The sequence below is a fragment of the Camelus dromedarius genome, chromosome X, assembly GCF_036321535.1.
Source record: "Camelus dromedarius isolate mCamDro1 chromosome X, mCamDro1.pat, whole genome shotgun sequence".
Lineage (NCBI taxonomy): Eukaryota > Metazoa > Chordata > Mammalia > Artiodactyla > Camelidae > Camelus > Camelus dromedarius.
The window spans coordinates 37,322,315-37,337,754 of record NC_087472.1 but is presented as its reverse complement, the minus strand read 5'-3'; the positions used below and the strand labels follow the sequence as shown (position 1 = coordinate 37,337,754).

Below are 15,440 nucleotides of genomic sequence, written 5' to 3'. Positions count from 1 at the left end.
TTTCTCCGGTGGCAGCCTGAAGGGCAAAGATGCTCGGCTTTCAGCGAAATCCAGGGGGTGGATCGCGGTAAGGAGGCATTTCCGGTGTGGAGAACTTGCCCGCGCATCGCGGTTGCCATAGAAACCTGACGTCATTTGGGCGACCGTGGCGTATTTTTAATGAAGATGGACGCTGCCTGGAGAGAACAGCAAGTCCCGCCTTCAGGTGTTTGGGGCTGAGCTGAGGGTGTGGGTCCCCGCGGTGGGGGCTGGGCCGCCCTGGGGTGTTGGGAGACAAAGAGACCCACATCCAAGTCGCTTCCTTCCCGCTTTGGGGCTCGGTGCCCCGGCTGTCTCATAGGTGAAGACATTGGGGTCCTCCCGGCCCCCTGAGTGCGGTGTCCTGCTGCAGGGGTGTCCTGGAGCCACTTTCCTTCTAAAGGCAGAGGCGCGGGAGGTGAGACCGGTGACGATTCTCTCTGAGCCTCAACTTTCCCCTCTGTAAATGGGGATAAGAATGCTTTACCCACAGGATCGCTGTGAACGTTCAGTGGTAACACAGGAGTAAGTTGATGGCTCTGGTTATTGCGGGATCATGAATGTTTGTATGAATTCAGGACACTCCTTATTCCTTTTCAACTTTTTTTTAACAGAGGGGGGAAAAAAAAACCCTGATGAGAAGCCCGTTGTAACATCTGGTTGTTAGGATCACTAACCAATCGTATCAGTGTCATTGTCACTAACCCAGTGCCTAGCATGGTGCCAGGCACACAGTTACAACAGTAAAGCACAGCGATTGCTGGATCTGTCTCTCCCTGTGCAGCTCCTCATACCGGTGGCCCAGCTCATATCAGGTGTCTGAAGGAGGCAGGTTCTGAGGATTTGTGTTCTGATGGCTTCTGAAGCTCCTACTCCAGGTTCAAGGGCAGCGGCTTCCAGGAGACCCCAACACTTCACATTTTTGGTGGCATGACTCCTGGCTCAAGTGAGTTCATAGATCTGAACAAAAGCATGTTGTGGAATAGCTCCTGTGAGGCTCACAAACTAGCCTAGAAGTAGAGAAGCTACTTTGACCTCAACATGGGAGAAGAGGTGTAGCAGAATGGAATTTCACTCCATCAGCAGTTACCTGCTTTGTAGTAGCCCTTGAGGCCCATCAGAGATGCTTTTTTTGTTTGAAAGCAATGAATTGTCCAGCCTGATGAAGGAACTTGATCTTTAACATGCATTTGGAATAAATATACCTAAATTGTTCTCACTGGGTAAATATTATTCAGTGATTCCCATGTTTCTTTCAGATGGTTGTTGAAATATGCATTTGGTTAGAAAGTCTTCCCAGCAATTTGACATTGTAGTATAGTTTCTTCCCTGGTAGCCACGTTTTTATCCATTCTATAATGAAAAATTTTAAGAAGCCAGAACATTTCCAAATGTTAGTTTAAAATGTTTTAAGAGTTTATGTATTTTTAAAAATAATTACTTTAGACTGTTTTATTAATCTGTTAAAATAACTAAATACTCTTAAATATAGTTCTGTTTACTCTCCCAGTACATAACAGTTTCAGCTCTTTATTACCTGGCCTTTCTACCCCTCCCCCTGCAGTGTACTCAGGCAACCACTGATCTTCTCTCACTACAGATTAGTTTTCATGTCCTAGAATTTTATTTAAATGGAATCATAAAGGGATTTCTGGTTGGTTGGTTTTGGTCTGACTTCTTTCATTCAGCCTATTTATTTTAGATTTATCCATTTTGTTGCATGTATCAATAATTCATTCTTTTTTATTGATGAGTAGTATCTATAAATAGATATATTGCAATTTGTTTGAAATTTGTTGTTTTTTAATTAAAGCTCCAGTGAACATTTGTGTTTAAATTTTTGCACAGACATATGCTTTCTTTCTCTAAGGTAAATACTTAAGAGTGCAATGGCTGGATCATATGGTAGATGTAAGATTAACGTTGTTAAGAAATTGCCAAACTGGTTGCACCATTTTTCATTTTCTTCAGCACTGTACAAAAGTTCCATCATCCACAATCTTGCCAATGCTTGGTATGGTGAGTCTTTTTAATTTCAGCCATTCTCATGTGGATGCAACGGTATCAAATTGTAGTTTTAATTTAAAATTCCCTAATGATGTTATTGAGCACATTTTCATGTGCTTATTTGCTGTTTCTATGTCTTCTTTGGTGAAATGTCTATTTAGAATTTTCCCACATTTATTTATTGTAGTGTCTTTTTCTGCCTAATTTACTTTTCATAGATTTTCTGTATTCTGGATACAGATCCTTTGTCAAATATGTAACTGGCAAGTATTTTCTCCTACTCAGTGCCTTGACTTCATTCTCTCATCAGTGTCTTAGGGAGGGCAGTTTTTAGCTTAGAAGAAGTCGAATTTATGTATTAGTTTACTTATGGATTGTAGTTTTGATGTCTCATCTATGAAATATTCACCTAATCCAAGGTCACAAGGATTTTCTCCTGTGTTTCTTCTAGAAAGTTGATGGCTTTAGGTTGTATTCAGGTCTGTGATCCATTTTGATGGGCTTTTGTGTATAATGTGATATGTGGATCACAGTTTATATTTGTATATATGATATCCACTTGTCCCAGCACTTTGTTGATAAGACTATCACTTCTCCACTGAATTGCATTGCCTCTTTTTCAAAAATCAGTTCTCCATATATATGTGCATGTATTTCTGGACTCCTTATTCTTTTCCTTCAATTTACTTGTCTACCTTGATTCCAATACCATACACCCTGTCTTGATTACTGTAGGTTTATAGTGAGTCTTCAGATCTGAGAGTGTTCATCCTCCAGCCTTATTCTTCTTTTTCGAAGTTGTTTTTTTATAGTCCATGGCCTCTGCATTTCCACATAAACTTCATAATTGGCCCATAATTTTCTTTAAAAAATATTTCCTAAGATGTTTGTTGGGGTTGCACTGAGTATATAGGATCAACTTGGGGAGAAGGGACATCTTAACAACATCTTAACAATACTGAATCTTCTGATCCATAAAGACAGTTCTCTCTCTGCTTATTTAAGTCTTTAATTTTTCTGAACAATGTTTTGTAGTGTTCAATGAATAGGCCTTGCATGTTTGTGGACAGATTATCCATAAATATTTCATACCTTTTGATGCAATTGTAAAAAGCATTGTTTTGTAAATACAGTTCCCAATTACTATATTTTCACTGAACTATCAGCAAGCAAATGTTTAATAATAGCCATTGCAGGAAATTTTTGGTGGAATGCACAGGCTACTTTAGGATGGAAAACTACTTGATGCATAACGTGCTTTGACTGTGTTTCTATATCAGCTTTTAGGCATTATTGGCACTATACTGAAACTAGGGAGGGAGATATCACAGAGATTCTACAGGACATCTCCCAGGAAGTCCATCTCAATGAATTCCTGGGTTCTTGGGGGGTGAGACAGATAGAAGGAGAGAGCATGTGTGTATGCGAGCACATATGTCTGTATGTATATGTATGTTGAGGCAGCTGCAAGGAATCTTTATTGTAAGGAATACTTGAGGTTAATACTGTGGTCATGTCAGCCCTGTTCACTTCCTGCCACATAACAGGAGCCGAATCACAGTGGTTGCTGTTTGTTTTTTTCCAGCTTCACTTGGCTAGCATGGTTACCATGGTGACTCAGTGACTGCTGTGGGATTTGGTGCTGATTGAGAATCATGTTATAATTCTAACCTGAATTTATGACTGTGATAGTTGTCAAGTGTTGCTTTTCTGATTTGCTCATTCCTCTCAGGTTTATTCATTGAAATTTGCCTAGAGATAGAGTTTTCTCTTCTCCCTATTTATTTATTTTTTAATTTATATCAGTATGGCTCATAGATTCCTATTTTGCTCAAAGGGCTACTGTCTGATTGCATAATTATTTTGTTGTCTAAATTGTTCCAGAACTGGCCAATAGAAGCCCCTTTAAGCTGGCTTCTGTGTCCTTAGAATTCTTTGAGCATATACTTTGTTCTTTGAGCCTGAGTATCTCCTAATCTCTAGAAAGAAAATTATGATGCCCACCTCAGAGCATCGCTTTGAGGAACTGAAGATAAAAAGTCTGATAATTACAACCTTCAACCTGTGGCATCTAGTAGGCCCACAGCAATGTTCGTTTCCCAATCCAGCTTTGCCCACTTCATCCTGTCAATGTGATGCCTCTGACATTACCATAATAGCATGACCTCCAGGGAGAACACTTGGGCATGTGACACAAGCAAGGATAAGCCCACATGTCCATGATGTGACAGCTTCAGTGTCACTGCTGTGTGTGGAGGGGGCGGTGTGGGGGAGCTGGGGGAGGGGCAGAGCATCACTGCACAGCTTCCAGTGAACTGAGTGGGGACGGGCAGAACATCCTCACCCCTTCCCCTGCATTTCATGTTCTTTACCATCCTTTCACTTTTCTCTCTATTCCATGTGCTGTCTGATCCCCTGTCTCTCCCTTTTAGTGGAACATCTGAGGAGGGTGAAGACCCTAAGCCCCAGAAACAAGAGCTGATAGAGAAGAACCAAGTATGATGTTGAGCCTGCTAGACAGGTTCCTGGAGCAGGAGTGAAGAAGGGGTCGGCCTATCATTGGGACACTTTAGTTAAGTCACTACCCTTTCTGCCATTGTCTTCTATACAGCAGGTTAACAGTACCCAGTGCTCTGGACCACCCAGGAGTATTGTGGAGTTTAGGTATGATCCCATGTGAGAAAGCAATCTGTGCTCATAGGTGGGAGAGAAGAACCAGTGCACTTTCCAGTATTTACATTAACAGACACACCCCAGATATCATAGAATTCTGCCTGGCAGGCATTAAATTAATGCTACACAAATGTCAGCTGTTTGGGCCAAGATTTCTCCAAGTGGAAGCCTCAGAGGACTTTATTAAACTCACTTGGGGTGCTTGTTAACATTCCAGATCCCTGGGCCCACTCTACGTCTACCGAATCTAAAGCAGGGATGTGGAATGAGAGGTATCTACATTTTGAGTAATATCTCCAGTGTTTCTGATACTTATTCAAGTTTAAACACCTCTGCTGTGGATTTGCAACAAACACATCTTAAATTTTTGAATCCTTTAATATCTAATTTCTTTTTCAACCTCAGCCTTAAATATCTGTCTCTGCTCCTGCATGTCAAATAGGTTAACAGTTCCTTAATTTAAGTAATATTTATTCAGTGATTTATATGTGAGGCATTGAACAAGACACTGGGGACACAGCACAGAGAACAAGATAGGCAGGGTCCCTGAAACTTTCATTCCAGTTTGGGAAAACTGGCCGTAAAGAGGTGAATCAATAAATGGGGCAATTTCATATGGGGATTTGCACTTTGATGAAAACAAACACATAAAAAGAATACAAAATGATGGGAACAGGGATTATTATAGATGAGGCTGTCAGTGAAGCTCTTTCTCAGGAAGCGACATTAGAGCTGAATCCTGAATGACAAGAGGACACCTGGCCTGGGCAGGCCTTTGGGTCATTCGCCCTGTGATTTGTGTGGCTCTGGTGGTTGCAGGAGCGGACGACCACTAGCTCGCGTGGGTGGGGCCTGGCAGACGAGGTGAAGGTGGTGGGAGATGAGGGCAGACAGGAGCCACATGGTCCGGGCTGTGTCAGGAGTTTGGAGTTCATTCTTAGGGCAGAGGGTTAGCGTGTGGGGGTGACAGGCTCTGATTCACGTGCTCACAAGCTGACTCTGGCCGCTGTGTGGGGAGTGGACTGGACAGGGATGGGATAGCTGTGGGGATAACCCTTATGAGAAGCTTGCAGAGTCCAGAGGAGGGACGAGAGTGGATTGGCCCTGAGCTGCAGCAGTGTGCAGAGGGCGGGGTGGCCTGGACAGCGGGTGTAGGAGGTAGGACAGGTGGGACCTGCAGTGGCTGTGGGGGGTGGGTGTGTGAGGATCAGACAGGATCCAGGATGACCCGTTGGCTTTACCTTTGGTCACGTGTAGAAATGGTGGTGTGTTTCCTGAAGTCAGTTGTTCCAAGTGCTTTTGAGAGGTTCTCAAGATAACTAGGTCATTCAGCAGTGGTTTGTGAAAGTTAATGATACACACAATCTATCATTTGATGAGTAGGATTCAGTTATAAGACTAATTAACTTTATTGAACATACATGCAAACTATAAAACTATAAAAATATATTATAAGTATTTGTTTAAAGCATCTAGTGTTTATTGCGCTGTTATTGTGTGCTTAGCACTGTTCTAAGGGTTTTCATGTATTAACTCAATTCTCAAAACAACATCCCATGACATAGGAATGGTTGTTTTCCCCATTTTACAGAATATGTAAATGAAACACAGAGTGGTTCTTTCAGTTTCCTAAGATCACAGAGAGCCAGTAGAATTTTAAAAATATTGCTGTTTAGGACCAGTTATCTTTGTTAAGACCAAAACATGGAATATTATTTGTTTTAAAATGGTTTGTCTTTTACAGTAAATACTGCATAATCCCAATTTTATACATGAGGCAATTGAATGACAGTAAGGTGAAGTGAAAGTATTCATACTCACACAGTTTATAAATGACAGAACAATGGTTTGCACCTGGTCTATCTCCAGAACCCACACTTCTAGCCAATACACTTAGGAAGAAGGAAAAAAAACATAACTATATCAGCCCACGATGGATGATGTTAGGTTAGAGCCATCCGTATCTCTTTGGGTGGAAACTATGCTTCATTAGGCATTTTGCCATGTACCAGATGGTATTTATTTAACAAAAGGACAAGGGTAATGAATACAGGAAAAAAAAACGTGTTAAAGATGAACAAACCAGACCCTAGTTAAAGTGGTAAGGACAGATTTTTAATCAGTAATATACTGTTGTGACAGGGAAAAGAGTCTAGCATGAACTGACCTCAACTTCCATTTGTACAAAGGTGACTAGGCTTTTTAAAGGGAGTATGAGGGAAAAGGGAGGGGGCTGAGTAGAAGCTCCATACAGTCAGGGAAGGAAAAAGAACAAAAAGCAGGAAGAGTGTGTTCATCCATGTGAAAGCCATCTGGGTTTGCTACCTGGCACTTATTCAAGTTAGATTTCTACCTCCCACAGAGGCTGGGAGACGCGGTCCTCTCTTCAGCAGTAAATTGTGCTGACAGCCTTGAGTGTTCTCAGGCGATCACTTTAAAGGAATTTAGGATCATCTTAGGCATGAGGCCTTGAGCTCTTAGAAACTACGTTAGTATTTTGTACAAGACTATTGGCCAGGTTGAAGCCTGGTTGGAAAGAGAGCTAGGAGGAGTCTGACTAGAGTGTGGTCAAGGAGAGAATCTTTGTCAAGGGCAATATTTATTAAAAAAGAAACCACAAACAATAAAAGGGAATAATTATTATAGTTCCTATGCATTAGACAACTTGGTTGTTAAAATAATTCCTTGGACTTCCACGATGAATTATTTTCTCTTTTATGAACTCAAAGTGCTTTTCAGATGGGAATCACAGTACCCTGTGCTTTAGGCTTCAGTGGTTTGGAGGGATGGTCTGACCCCCTTTGATAGGTAAGGCCAGAGGAAAAATTCCTAGAATCATGCAGCATGTACTTTTGAGTATGGCTCCTTTCAGTCAACATGATGTGTGTGTGTGTGTGTGTGTGTGTGTGTGTGTGTGATTTAAATTATTGTCCACAGTTGCAGGTCATTCATTTTCATTAGTGTATAGTATAATATGACACTGTGTGGATATTTCACAATATATGTATCTGTTTTGGGGATTTACATATTTAAAATTTTTTACTTATGAATTATTGTACTATGAATGTTCTCTTACATATCTTTTTGATGGACATTTATTTTCATTTCTCTTGGACATACACCAAAAAGTGTCATTTCTAAGTCGTAGACTATATATGCTAAGCAGTTTTTCAAAGTGGTTGTTCTGATCTACGTTCCCACCAAAGTGTGAGCGAGCCCTACCTGCTCCAAATCCTTGTCAGCACTTGGTGTTTTCCATCTTTTTCATTTTTGTTGTTCTGGAGGGCATGGAATGGTATGTTGTTGTGGTTTTAATTTTAGTTTCTTTGTTTTATTTCTCTTTAACTCCTTCTGAAGTGTTAAGTCTCTTTGAGTCTAAGGAAGGCCCATCCTCATTTTTTTAACCTTCTAATTTATTTGCTGAAGAAACTGGATCTTTTCTCCTATAGAGTTTAAAATCTGTTTATAAAAATTATGTCTTTTCATTGGGAAAAAAAATAACCTGTAGAAAATGGAGGAGGATGCTCCCTGGTGATCTCAGTCAGACTTGCAGATGTGAAAGTCTCATCAAGGGGGCTTGGCAAAGGGGGTGGTGATGAGAAGGAGTAAGGGAAGTGAACGGATTCTATTGTATAGGCCAAAGCTTTCTGAAATTCCCTACATGCTGGTGGTGTCCAGCTGTTTTCCTGACTGTTGGGAAGAGAAGCCTCATGTGTACAGTCTTTCAAAACCCCACTGAAGCACATAAGTGTGGGTCTTGGGACTGGTACACTTCCTTATGAAGAGGCAGAGAGCCCACGCAGCCTGGGCCAGGCTTGTCACCTTGTGTGGGAGTATTTCTCTCTATTTCAGATTCAGTGAATATTCCTTTGTTTTGCTTAAGCATGTGTGCCAATGGCGCTCAGGCATGCCCCTACCTTTCAGTTTTGTCACATTACCAATTATTTTGTTGTTTAAGACATATCAGACAATATCAAAATGTATATTAGAAATTAAAATTGTTCTGTCTCTCCTTTTTGTCTTTGCTATATCCCCCTTCATAATACAAAGTCAGTCTTTGTGAATTTATTGATACCTATTCTCCAGATTTTTTTCCTGTGTGACACATTAACTTATATTTAATCACAAACACACATATATATATAAACCTATGTTGATATATATTCTTCTGCATAATGAGACTGTATTCTACATTTTATTTTATGACTTACTTGACAGACTAAATATGATTTTTTTCATTTTATTTATTTGCTTTGGTGTGTTTCCAGGTATTTATATTGTTTTTTTATGTGCAGTGTCTCTTTTTTTAACTGAGGTATAATTGACATATAACAGTTTAATAGTTTCAGGTTACAACATGATGATTCTATATCTGTATATATTGCAAAATGATCACCACAATAAGTCTAGTTAGCATCTATCACCACACACAGTTATAAATCTTTCTGTTTTGTGACAAGAACATTTAAGCTCTGGTCTTTTGGCTTTTCTAAACAAAATGTAGTATTGTTTTGCACATTTTCACTATATACACATATAGTTATCCTCCAGCTTGCTGATTTATTTAAATATATGATATTATATAGTATATTATATATAGGATCTAATTTTATACATAATTATATATATAATGTTAAATAAATTGTATGTTGTATACATCACCTGGTCCTTGTGAGGAGTTTAAAGGCAAAACTTCATCAAGATCCCAGCACAGTATTGGGCGCATCATCCACAATGCGAACGTTTCCTGCCTTCCCATCCTAACTCTTCCAGTCTTTTAACTGGCAGGTTGCTTCTTAATCTCAGTAGAATTTTAGTGAGTATTTGGGAATATCAGAAGATGGGAACCACACACACTCCTTTATGTAACATAGGAGTTGCACTGCCATCTCTGTGATATGCAGTGTAATGGAGCTGGGCTAAGGGAAACGACTCACCCTTCGCATGGAGTAATCGTGCTTTTCCTCTCCTTTGTTGGTGCCCTCTGTGTTCACATTAGGCATACACATGACCTGAGAGTCTGGAACCCACTTGAAGTTCTAGGAAGAGGTGACTGGTGGGGGGTTGACAGGAAGGGACACTGTAGCAAGAACTAGGAGCTCTTTCTGGGTCCCAGAGCCTAAGCCATCCCAGGGTGAATTCCTTCTCCTGCTATGACTTGCACTGTCACACGGGTCTTTACTCAGCATCCATCACTCTTCACACCTCCAGTGACCCAGAGAGTACAGAGGTCACAGTTATGGTTTCACGCAGTCCAGGTCCTTGTGGAAGTTGTGGTCGCCTCTGTAGATCCCCCTTAATTTATAAAGAGGAGGACATGATCAGAGACTCCTCAAAGAGGAGCTGGGCCTGGGACAGTGGGCAGGATTCATGGGGCTGGATGGGAGGGAGGGCACGGGGAGTCCATCCTGGCTGGAGTGAAAAGTGGGGACTCCCAGGGGAGCATTCAGGGCTCAGAGGTGGGACACTCCAGGGGCATGAGGCCGTCCAGGTGTAGGACTGATGGGGGAAGGAACACATTTGCTTCCGTGGGACGCTGCATAGTATCCCCTGGATACACTGAAATGGCACAAATGATGGGAAGAAGGACAGTGCCCTGCTCGTCTGTCTCTGGTCCACGGGGGCAGGTTCAGAACCAGGAGCACTGACAGTCATAAAGCTGAGTTGATGCTCGGTTCCCTCAACCTCCCTTAAAGTAGGAAGCAGACATCAAGGGGAAGGACTTATGATTAACGGATCCCCCACACCGTCTGGAAACCATACACCCTCTTTAGTTTCTCTCTGACCCCAGGCCCCGGGGACTCCCATTAGTCAGTGAGGTTCTCTCTCCCTCCTGGAGTCACATTCTTAGGCAGGACACTCTGTCCACATGTTCGCTCTCTCTACTCTCTCGTTTGTTTCATCTCAGCATTGCCCCAGAGATCACTCAGGTTTTTCTTCTGTGTTACCTCAACTCCTTTCATCAGCTTAGTGAGGTGTATCACACCACACTGCTTTCTTTTTCACTCATTATGATTTATTCCCTATAATAAGCTTCTTTAAAGAGTTCAATGATTTGCACTCAGAAGTCATATAGCCAAGAGGCAGCCAAGTATAATAACAAAGATTGATCTGAATTCTTTGCACTGAAGGCTGTCCAAAGTCTCTTGCTTCAGGGGAATCACAATGAAAATGAACAAAAAGAACACATGGCTCCTTTTGGCTCCGGAATCTTAACTCTTAATAGAAAATACCATCAACAATTGGTGAAATTGTTTGTGTTAGCATATCATTGAAAACAGATCTTATGCAAACATTAAAATTAATGCCCATGACTTTTATATAGATGACTTTTATTATAAACAGTAAAATATATGTAATGTCTCAACTACAAACCTTTCATGTTGAAAGGGTCTCTAGCATGAGTTGCTTTAATATTTTGAAGTGAAAAAGTTTAAGAACCTCACAGTGGGAACAATCCAATACTGACAAACTCTAATGATCAAAGATATCCTCTTTCAGTTAATGTAAAACAAGGATATTATGAGGCAAGACAACTTTCTAGACTGAAAGGCAGTCACAGCTAGGGAGGAAATAATCTATGATTCAAACCAGCCAAGTGGGACTGGCTTTTGCTTTTTTTACTCTTTAAAACTAAAAACACAACTTAAACACAACACACTAACTGACCTTTTTGACTGTGTTTAGTAGAATCTGTACATACGATTTCCTCTGGGATGTGATGCTTTATTTCTGGATTTCAGCTGTGTTATCTGAACATATTACCACATACACATTTGGCCCTATCACTTTCATGGCTTTAATGCTACCAAAACAGGTGAGCCCATAACACCCCTTTCATTTGTCTCTAAATTCATCTCTCTGCTAACTTCCTGAAGGTTGGGATTAACAAAGATGCAAAGGATAATTCCTAGGCTTCCCTGAATCCTTTGACCTTACAGAAGAAGTATTTAATGACTAGGGAATTGATCTGGCAAAGTGAGATAAGGATTGTTAGTACAGTTTAGAACATCTGGAAAGCGTTACATTCCAATAGAGATAATTTTTTAAGAAAGAGAAAAGATCATTGAAGCCAAAGTAACCAAATGGCTAAGGAGGTGATACTCAATTCCTGTCTATTTAGAATATGGGGTAAATATATACCCTTATCTCAGGACATCTCTCATTCATTCATTGATTCATACATTCATAAATAATAGGTGCCCAAAACAGCAGTGAGTGCCTGCATGCCCAGCTCCCTCTATTGGTGTGGTCTATAAAGTCCTTTTACCATCCACCATCTGTGGAAGAATAGACTTAAAAATTTCCTCTACATACACTGAGAACCACATCAGTCAGTTTTATACTTTTTGTTTCAAATATCAAACAGAATTTGGAAATTTCAAGGGGAAAAGGAAAATATTTAACCATCTTTTTTGTGCTGCTGTTCTTTCTTCCTTCCAGATGTTCCTAGAGTTCTTCTTTTATCAATTCCTTTCTGTTTCTTGTAGTCATTCTTTAGGGTGTATCTGCTGGTGAAAAATTTTCTTAATTTTTCTAATGTCTTTTGAAATGTCTTTTGATAATCCCCATTAATTACTGAAGGATAATTAAGCTGGATATAGAATTTGAGGTTGATACTTCCTTTATTTTGGCACTTGGAAAATGCTGTGGACTACTTGATTTCTGTTGAGAAATATGCTGTCCTTTATACTGTTTTTCTCCTGTAGGTTGTACATTGTGTCTTTCTTCCTGATTTCAAGATTTCTTTTTTGTCTTTACTATTCTGAGCTTTGACTGTGATGAATTTCTTTGGGTTTCCTGAATTTCTTTGGGTTTACTCTGTTTTGGGTTCACCTAGCTTCTTAAAAATACAGGTTTAGACACATGTATGGTCAATTAATTTATGACAAAAGGAGCCAAGAATATACAATGGGGAAAGGACAGTCTCTTCAATAAATGGTGTTGGGAAAATTGGACAGCTGTATGCAAAAGAATGAAACTTGATGACTGTCTTACACCACACACAAAAATCAACTCAAAATGGAATTAAAGACTTGAACATGAGACTTGAAACCATAAAACTCCTAGAAGAAAACAAGCAGTATGCCTTCCTGTCATAGGTCTTGGCAATGATTTTTAAAATCTGACGCCAAAAAATATGCAACAAAAACAAAGATAAACAAGTGGGACTACATCAAACTTAAAAGCTTCTGCACAGCAAGGAAACCATCAACAAAATTAAAAGACAACCTACTGAATGGGAGAAAGTAATTGCAAATATCTGAAAAGGAGCTAATATTCAAAATATACAAAGAACTCATTTAGCTCAAAATCCAAGCAAAACAAAACAAAAAACCAAACAATCTGATTTAAAAATGAGCAGAAGATCTGAATAGACATTTTCCCAAAGAAGACATACAGATGGCCAACAGGTACATGAAAAGATGCTCAACATTACATTATTAATCATTAGGGAAATGCAAATCAAAACCACAATGAGATACCACCTCACACTTGTTAGAATGACTACTATAAAAAAAGACAAGAAATAACAGTTGTTGTCAAGGATGTGGAGAAAGGGGGATCCTTGTACACTGTTGGTAGGAATGTAAATTAGTGCAGCAACTATGGGAAACAGTATGGAGGTTCCTTAAAAAATTAAATGTAGAACTACCATATGATCCAGCAACTCGACTTCTAGATATTTATCCAGAGAAAATGCAAACACTAATTCGAAATGATATATGCATTCCCATGTCCATTGCAGTATTATTTACAGTAGCCAAGATATGGAAATTTTGCTCGATATTTTCAAATTCCCCTCCATAGTGGGTATGTTATTTTCCTATGGCTACTATAACAAGTTAGCACAAACTTAGTTGTTTAAAACAAGAGAAATTTATTTCCTCATATTCTAGAAGCCACAAGTCTGAAATTAGTTTCACTGGGCCAAAATAAAAAGTGTCGGCAGAGCCATGTTCTCTTTGGAGGCTCTGCAGGAGAATCTGTATCTTGCCTCTTCCAGTTTCTGGTGGCTGCCAACATTCCTTGGTTTGTGACTACATCACTTCAGTTGCTGCCTGCACAGTCATACTGTTTCCTCCTTTTCTGTGTGTGTCAACTTTTCTTCTGCCTCCCTGTCTCAAGGGTACTTGTGACTGCACATAGGGCCCACCCAGATTATCTAAAATGAACGTCCTGTTTCAAGACGCTTAATCACATCTGCAAAGCCCCTTTTTCCATTTAAGGTAAGATTTATGTTCCAGGGATTGGGACCTGATGTCTTTGGGGACCATTATTAAGCTTATTACAGTGATCATACCACTTTGAATCCACATGAGCAGTGTATGAAAGCACATGTTGTTTTGCATCCTTACCAACTGAGTGTATTGACAAACTTTTGGAACTTTGCCAGTCTAATAATTTAGAAATGGTATCTCATTGTAGTTTTAATTGCAGTTCTACTTTACAAGCAACTTTGAACCTCTTTTTGCATATTTAAAGACAAGTTACATTTTTCCCTTTAACTGTTTATTGTTTTTACATGTCTGTATTAGGGTCATTGGTTCTTTTCTACCTCTCAATTTATAAGCTTGTATATAGATGGGAAATTAGTACTTTTTTAGAGATGTTAGTTGTGGATATTTTTCTCAGTGTGTGTTTATTGGCGATCATGCTTTTTTTTTTGCCATGCAAAATTGTTATTTTTTATGTAGTCAAATTTATCAATTTTTTAAATTATGCTCTTGAATTTTGATCATAGTTAGGAAATCTTTCTCCACTTCTATTATAGGTGTTAGCAGGGCTGTGCTCCCTTTGGAGCTTCAAGGGGAGAATCTGTTCCATCCCTCTTTTGACTTCCAGATTCTTATAATACTTGAATGGTTTTATGTTTTTACACTTAAATCTGAGACATTTGGAATTTATTCTGATTTAAGACATAAAAATGGATCTGTTTTTAAACGTTTTTAACCCTATAGTTATCAACCTATTGCAATACCACTTATTAAATCATCCATCCTTTCTCCAATGATTTGAAATGCTACCTTAATCATATTCTAACTTTCCAAATATAATTTAACATATGGCAGTATTTTCTATTCTGCTGCATTAGTCATTCTGTCAATTCCTGGGCCAATACCACACGCTTATATTGTACAAGCTGTATATTCTGTTTTAATATCTAGTAGGACCAGCTGCAACCCCTTCCACCAACCGTCACTCTTTCTCTTATTCTGACTTTGACTGAAATATTATATTTCAGAATATGCATAGAATCAGAGATAGACCACACAGCTTTAAGGAACTGAGGCTGACTTTATGGAGCCAATAAAGCCCCTTGGAAAACCAGAAGTCTGTTGCCTTGCTTGCAGTATTCCCAGCAGCTTTCCCAGGTAAGTGAGGAATATCTCTTCCTGCAGGCCCAGAAACCTCAAGACATTTGAGGGACCTCGAGAAAAAAGGAATTAACCTAAATCTATAGGTATTGTAGGTAAAGTTTGATGGCAAGTCCTAGCCTCAAGAAGCTTTTAAAGGTCCAGTTAAGATTCCTTATGAAAAGCTCCAGCAAAGCATATTTTAAAAGACCCTCTATGGTCAGCCACTACTCTTGCTACAGTTATGTAAATAACAGGCCAAGTTTAATGGGACTAGACTTATTTTGCAAACAAATAGTCTAACTGTAATTTATCTTTGATAGAAGTGAGAGTGGTTTTAGAGAGAAAAAGATGTTTAGTAAAAAACTATAACACATCCTTGTG

At 39.5% G+C, this 15,440-nt stretch overlaps 1 long non-coding RNA gene across 1 annotated transcript in view; it reads left to right on the top strand.

Moving 5' to 3' along the window:
• Positions 1–144: 144 nt before the first annotated feature.
• LOC116150943 (uncharacterized) overlaps positions 145–15,440 on the top strand; it is an 89,440-nt gene continuing 74,144 nt past the window's right edge. Inside the window, exons 1-3 of the long non-coding RNA XR_004134785.2 lie at positions 145–205; positions 803–964; positions 14,945–15,074. This is a non-coding gene — a long non-coding RNA (uncharacterized LOC116150943). The remainder of the gene's footprint in view (positions 206–802; positions 965–14,944; positions 15,075–15,440) is intronic.